General features: G+C 47.1%; 1 pseudogene; it reads left to right on the top strand.

Moving 5' to 3' along the window:
• The first annotated feature begins 693 nt into the window (after positions 1 to 693).
• Positions 694 to 1,203, top strand: LOC103641275 (uncharacterized; annotated as a pseudogene).
• The last annotated feature ends 6,584 nt before the right edge of the window (positions 1,204 to 7,787 follow it).

Below are 7,787 nucleotides of genomic sequence, written 5' to 3'. Positions count from 1 at the left end.
AGAATTAGGCGTCTTGAGGGTACCCCTAATTATGGTCCCCGACAAGATTAATCGAGGAAATGGCTGCACAAAGAGAAAAATTTCAAGCGCTGCCTTAACTCCATTCTAAATTCGTTCTGATCTTGACGCTACACTAGAAGATGCAATCTAGAGATTGTTTTTTCTAACTGTGCAATCCAGAGACCTTGACTGGTCTACCCCTTGTGCTCTATGAAATTATGAGCAAGCAGAGAGCGCTATGAGTGATTAGAATTCAGAAAGCATGCATGTGATTGTGGTGCTCAAACGACGTCAAAATTGGACGAGCTTGTGACTCCAACGAACAACTGCTACATTACATCTAGTATTAAGCATCAAACATTCTTCAGGTCCGTTGCCTAAAGATGATTAATTATAGACCACTTGTCTAAATTCGTTCTGATCTTGACGCTACACTAGAGCTGACGAATAATGTTCAAACGGGCGCATGGATGGGTCCTCGATCCTGCTGCTCTGGCTCTGCTCGGCCGCCGGCTCAGCGCGTGGCTGCTGCTGCAGCGGCAGCCCCTGCTCCTCATCGTCTTCTAGCATCTCTAGCAAAGCTTTCCGATCGACATTGTTGACGTCAAACAAGTCGTCGACGTTGAACCCCTCCTCAATGCGTCGACGCTGTTCTTCCTCGCCTCCGACCATCATGGAACCCCCGCCTTGTTCATGACCATGAACATTGGAGGGCATCAAGGTGGCGGCGGGGTCCACATACACCTGCACGTCACTGCTCTGCTTGGCCGGCTCAGCGTATGGTTGTTGTTGCTGCTGCTTCGCATCGACATAGTCTAGCAAAGCTTTCCAATCGACATTGTCGATGTTGAGCAAGTCACCGAGGTTGAACTTGCCCAAGTCCGCCTCTGATGCCTCCTCGCCTCTGACCATCAGGGGATCATCCATCGTCGGGTAAGCACCAGTGAAGATGGCGCCGGCGGGGTCCTGCACGTCGTGGATCACCTTGGTTGGCGGCGCCTCGGGGTGATCGCCTGTCGCCGTCCTCTTGGCCTTGGACTTGTTCTTGGCCAGAGACGAGGACGAACGGTGCACCTTGCACAGCACGTGGTCGCCGCCGCCGCCTTGGGTGTCGTCATACTCGAACATCCTCCATCCCATTCGGTGGAAGCGATGCCGACCCGACGTCCCCTCGTCCTCCTTCTCCTTGTGGCCGTAGGATAGGCTGCAGAACGTGGCGCCGGGCAAGCCCTGCATGGACTTCGGGCCAGTCTCCGAGTGCCAGCACGTCCCGGCGGTCTCCACCGCGCGCAGCCTGTGCCCGCTGGTCCTTCCCTCGCCGTTCTTGTATCGCTTCGGACAGTATATATACCACTGCCTGTTGTACCCGTCCTCCGTCACGTCGGTGCCCGGCACCGGCTCCAGGTCGGCGACCAGCTCCTCAGGGACAGCGGTGTAAACGTCCGCGTGGTGGATGAAGGCTTTGAATCTCGGGTCGACGGTTCCGGCGCGGAGGTCACGCAGGAGGGCGACGGACGCCTCGTTGGTGGCCCGGAAGACGTGATCGTTGGCGGCCATATGCCACCGATCTCCGATCTCCAGGTGGTGATGGTGTATCGGCCGGCCGGCTAGCGTACGTTCTCTCGTCGCCGGACGATGCAGGTGATGGTGGATCGGCTAGCTTCTTGCGTCTATGTGCGCCTGCGCGTGATAGTTTTGCACGGACACAGGCAGCTAGCTAGCTAGGTGTTTATATACACCTTTTCCAGATAACAGAATTTCGATCTACTATCTATCTACGTGAAAAGATAGATATATCTTGAAATGGTGATCGATCTACTATCTATCTTGCGTCTACGTACGTGAACAGACCATGCATGTGTGTGCTGTGTATGTATTGCCCGTTCTGCGTGTACACGACGTAAAAACAACCATGTACGTGTCCTTGTACGTCAAAACAACCATGCATGTTTTTTATTTACAAACTTTGTATTTCTTTCTTTATTTCTTCTTCAAATTTACAAACTTTGTAAATTTGTTTTACACGTCAAAACTCAAAATAATCTTTATAATTAAGATGCCAATAATATGGAAATGTATTCTCTCTGTTTGTTCGATCCCTTGCTTCTAAAGCTATTCGCAACCGTTACCCTTACATTTTTCCCCCCTATATCACTTTTCCCCCTATTTTTTCATCTCCCGCAGCGGTTCCCCCTAAATACCCCCTATACCCCACTACAACTATAAACTATCATTTTCTATATCAACTATTAATTTTTTATCTACTAACAATTACTCGTGGCCCCACAGCACAGTGTTTGGGGATGAACAGTGACACGATATATATCTGGGGGGTGAGAGAAGGGGGCCGACGCGTAGTGGGCGCTGTAGGGGCTGCAAGGGGGCAGCGTTGCAGTTAGCCTAAAACCTGATTTGTATATAGGTTGAATTGTTTTCAAAATTCAATGAGGCCATAAAAGTCATCGTATTCTAGATTAAAAATCATCATAAAATTATTTTTTTCTACACTAATCATTACATTCTCTACTCTATTACAAAATAGTGATCCTATATTTTTTAAAAAAACAAATAATTTTGTTGTTCACAATATACCTCACCAGATCTTAAACTAAAGCTCCACTTTTATATATAATTAACTAAATCTCTACTAACTATTAAGCATCAATTGTAGCCGTGCACAGTGATATCGTGCCCCCACCCCGTCCTCCCCGCTCGTGATCCTCCCTGCTCTCACCGCAGACGCTACTGCCTCTGACGTCCTCCTGCCTGGCCCGTTCTCCCCGGCCTCGGCACCGCACCCGCCCTCGTCCTAGGCGCTATCGTCTACTGCTTCCAAATCTGCGTGTCGCCCCTACACCCCATCGCCACCTCTCCTCCCCTCCCCAGTCAGTCAGTCATGACCCATCCCTCGACCACCTCGATGGTTGTGCCAGGGGCAAGGGCGACATATTCATGAATGGCTGGTTCTATCGCCTAGAGTGCACTAAGTAATTTAAAACTAAATGTGAGCTAGTGTAATGCATTCATGTATGTTTGGTTGTTGAGAAATTCTAATTTGAAATTTAAATAAAAATTTCTTTGTTTGTCCGCTATTTATTTGAATTAGAGGACATTTATACGGATTAAACATTTCAAATAATGTTTTTATTAAAATAAATATTTTGTTTGTTCGCTACATGCTAGAGCATTATTTTTGCGTGTGTGAATTTATATTCTCATCTAAAAATTAGATTTGGATTTAAACTCTTTTCTAAAAAATCAAAAATGTTTTTATTTGTGTGCTGATTTTCTGATCCGGTCGTTAGAACCGTCTTCCTCGAGTTCTATGAGGACTTTGTTCCTTGTACGCGCACACTACCGGTGTTTAGTCCCGATGGCGCACCACGGGGTAACCCGCGTAGAGCTTTTGGAAGGACGACAACGTCGATTGCTACTCGATGATATGTGTAGGGGCACGTCGGAACACGGGGGATTTATACAGGTTCGGGTTGCGCAAGTGCGTATTACCCTACGTACTGTGTGGTGCTGAGTATTGGATTCCTCTGAGTTTGAAGGTTACAAGTGATTGTGGGAGGTGGAAGATGAAGTTGCCTATCAATTTAATATAGTGTTCTCTTTTTCTTGTAGGGGTACCTCTACAACCTTATATAGCTGACTGGAGAGATATCCCTTTATAGATCATTGAGTCCACTCGAGTCTACTTCCTGTTGCTACAAGTATTCATATTCTTTTGGTGCTTGGTTATCATCTGAATGATCCGACGCTTGACCATGCTCGGGATGCGTCTTCAGAGTTCAGGTGATCCCTCCGCGGGACACACGAGGTGATCCCTCCGTGGGACACGCGCACCACCGGTATACCCTTGCAGTACCCTTCAAGATTTTCATCTATCCCGCACACCATAACTTCGGTTAGTTTTTGTCCTGCCCAGGCGAGGCCCATTGTGCGCCCTATTGGACGACTTATCACAAGCCTCACATGCGACCGAAGGAATGTATGGGTGCCTTAGTTGCCCATGGGATATCTATCTCCCATAAGACCCAAGGCTCAAGAAAATTTTCGAGGACAATAGGCTCGAAACTCCAAGAATGAACTCTATTATTTGATTGTCTTTGAGTGCATCTTCTTTTCCCATGCTATAGGTGCATCCAATGGATGTAGCCCTCGAGCTTTGAGTTGAGCAACAATCAACTCGATGGTCTCCGAGATCTTTTCTTCAAAGGATCATTTTATTGGTATGATTGTGAGCAAATCGAGTTTTTTCGCTAAACGGCATCTAGCTGACTGAATTTAGCTTGAGGGAGGTTTGGCCGACTAAAGCTTAGCCGACTGAGACCTATCCGGTCGTGTCGTGTCTGGCCATGGTGTAAGTGAAATCAACATCTTGAGGGTTTTGGTGACTAATGGACAAAACAATTAAATATGTACTAATGAGTTTGCTCCTAGTGTATGTCAGTTTTAAATCATGAAATGATGCACAGGCATAAAATCAATGAGCTAACGCGAAACCAAGAGGTGGAAAATAAAGATCTGCAAATGGTTTCTGGCGAAGATTCCCAAACTATTTTATTGTTGTATCTTAGTAATAGGGATCTTCGCATGCTTATTCTTTTGACAAGGTAAGGATGGTATGTTCTATCTTAGTAATAGGGACCTTGTTTTGAAAAGTTACGTAGCCACCATTTGTTTTCTTTCTCATTTACTTCAAAAGATGTTTTTTTCCTGTGCACACCGGTTCAACCGGGTCCTATGCCAATTAAATCGGAATTCATCAAGGTTTTCTCTAGAAATTTTAGGTTCAACCGGAATTTCAATTTCTAGTTGAACCAGGAATTTACAGAGAGTTCCTAATGAAATACCGGTTCAACCGAGATTAGTGCCAGTTCAATCAGGAATTGCACAGCCGCAAAAAAATCAGCTAGATCTGATTTGTGCGGGCTATAAAAACCTTTCCTCCCCACTTTTAAACCCTAAGACTCTCGAACCTACACCCTATGACGGTTGCTCTCCTCCGTTTCAAAGTGTGTCGACTTCGATCTCGCGCTTCAAGTCCTCCCCCTTCGATTGATGGGAAGATTCTTCGGTGTGAGATAAATTATCAATTCCAACGTGCATTTTGATTCAAGTTCTTCAATCTCTCTCTAGTCTGTGCAAATCATTCTTACTTGCGATATATTTGTTTTTGGAACGTGTTGTTCCTTGTGCGCTTGTGATCTTGCTTTGGGAGTCTCCAAATCTGTGGACGACCCAAGAACATTTTGTATCACCAGCTCTTAATGGGCAAATTGAGTAAGGGATCGCCTTGACCTGTGTGGTCGGCATTGAAGAAAAGGGTTGAGAAAGACCCGACCCTTTGTGGGCACCTCAACGAGCAGTAGGGCACCTTGGTGGTGTGACCAAACCTTGGTAAAAATCATGTGTTTTGTGTGCCTTCTTGTGAGTGTGATTTGTTCCTCATCATCTCAGGTCTACGATCTATCTAGTTCCTCAATGCCATGCTGACCTCTCATTGGGCCTCGCTCTCTGCCTCTTCGCCGATGCATCACACTTCCCCCACTAAAGATAGTGGAGATGTTCAGGTGGACTCCTCGCCCTCCTGATGATTCCTGAAATGAATTAGGAATAATGATACTCTTAATTGTAAGGTTATTGGAGAGGCCAAATTATCTTCTAAAGTGTATTTATAATAATTTCTACATGTCATTGTTTAATGACCTGGTTTTCCCCTTACCACATACAAGTATAGGATAAAAGTTAAGTTGTCATGTTAGCACGGTGAAGATAATCTCTTGAACAGATAATGTGGTAGATCAAAACAATTAATAGATAGAATCTTTCTCATGACCTCTATGTCTGGATTATTCTAGAGTGGACCTAATATAATTTGCCACTCTGTTCCACTGATCCAATGTCAGATCTTTACTAGCTAACAAGCTTGATCCAGTTTGTATCATTAAATTTCATTTATATTCCTGTTATTTTCCACTCCTTTACTAATGAGAAGTATTTATCCTTGCAGTATTGCAGCATCTACAATAATCCATGCAGTGCTTATTTGATATACCATTTTTGTTACATTGTTTCATAACAATTATTTTTTACTATTGTCTTTTTTCACATGAATTCTTTTACTGACACCTACTTATGTGGATATGTGATGTTTGTCCAGCACTATTGATTTTTTTGCCAATCTGCTCAGTGAGGCTCAGGATGTGATTCTAGATTTGAACAACACAACAAACACTTTAGGACACGTCTTGGACCAAAAAATTAAGTAATTCTTGATGAAAACTATACCTTCAACTCGAGCATCTTGTTGGAGTTTATTTTGTATTTGCTTTAACACACTAACTAGGGTCTTATGGGAAATTTTCAAAATTGCATGCCACTAAACTGTATTGTTTCTACAAGACTGCATTTCAGTGCAATTAGGATATGACCTCAAAGTTTACCTGTTCTTGCAGGTCAAAGCAGTTGGAGAGGAAATGTGAATAGGATTTTGTAACACCCTGAATTTGGGGGTATAAAATTTCTTTTCTAATATCCACCAAATTCAGGTGTTACTCTCTCCCTTATCGCTTTTCTTCTCTCTTTTTTAAATAATGGAGAGTTATTTTATATAAGTTTTAAGCTGAGTAAAATAAAACCCAATAAGGGTCATGATTGTTGCACGACATGCCAGATCATCTTTTCTTTTTGTATGTTGATTTATTCGAGTTGTGCATTCACGTAGTCTGCAAATTTGTGTTTGAAGTTGAATTCAAAAGAAAATAACATAAATTAGAAGATAGAAAACAAGAGCAAGAAATAGAGAAAATAAAAGAGAGAAAACAACCTTTCCCAATCCTCCCTACAGCCCAGCTTCCGAGCGTGGCCCAACTCCCAGCCACGGCCCACGCCGCGCGCACCCTCGACCCATCTCGCGCCCACGGCCCATTCCTGCTCCCCCCAGCCTGCCGCGCTCCTGGGCCGCTGCGCGCGCCCGCGGCCCACGAGCCTCCCTCAGCCCCCTCGGCCTGCCCCGCGCCAGCCACCAGGCCAAGGTCCATACGGCGCGCTCGGCGCCTCTCACCTAGTCACCCAGGCCGCGGCTGGAGATGCGCTGCCCCTAGCAGCGGGGCCAAGGAGCTAGCCCGCGAGCGCGTGGGCAATGCCCAACCGAGCACTGTCGGCCTGGTGCCGCTGCTTTTTGGCCCCACCTGTCATCTCTTCCAATTGTTGCCTCCTATTTCTCATGTGTGTACGCGCCTATCTCTACCAGAACCGCCCACTACGCGCTCCTATCGCCTGTTCTCGCCCACAACCGCGTCAAGTCTTTCCCTATGCTGATCTCCGCCATCTGGGACCGTGGAGATCCTCCCCGGCGCGACAGCCCACCCTCTCGGCGCGGCGGTGCGGCAACCCAGCTCCCCAGAGCGGTAGCCGACCGACCAGCAGCACAGGGCCGAGCCGCCAGGCCGCCTAGGCCGGCACCTGTCCTCCCCCTCTTGTCGGACCTACGCACCAGCCGCCTCCCGTGCTGGCCATGGCGCCCTGTCGCCTAGCCCGCAGCCGGTCCAGCCCCGGCGGCACGGCCCTAGCGCGGCGCTCGCCTGCCCCTCCCCGGCCGTCCCCTAGGGGCGCGGCTATGTGCGGTGGCGCGGCTGCCGGATGGTTGGCCACCCCCCCCCCCCCACCCCCACGTGAGCTCGTCCCCTGCCCCCATGGTGACGACCCAAGGAGGAAGATGGCCTATTTCTGAAAAAGCCCCTATCTTTTTCTGAAGATGGTATGCTGTTTTTTTATAC

Source organism: Zea mays, chromosome 10 (genome assembly GCF_902167145.1).
Source record: "Zea mays cultivar B73 chromosome 10, Zm-B73-REFERENCE-NAM-5.0, whole genome shotgun sequence".
NCBI lineage: Eukaryota > Viridiplantae > Streptophyta > Magnoliopsida > Poales > Poaceae > Zea > Zea mays.
Note: the sequence above shows the minus strand (reverse complement) of the source record. Positions and strands in the feature narration are given on the sequence as shown.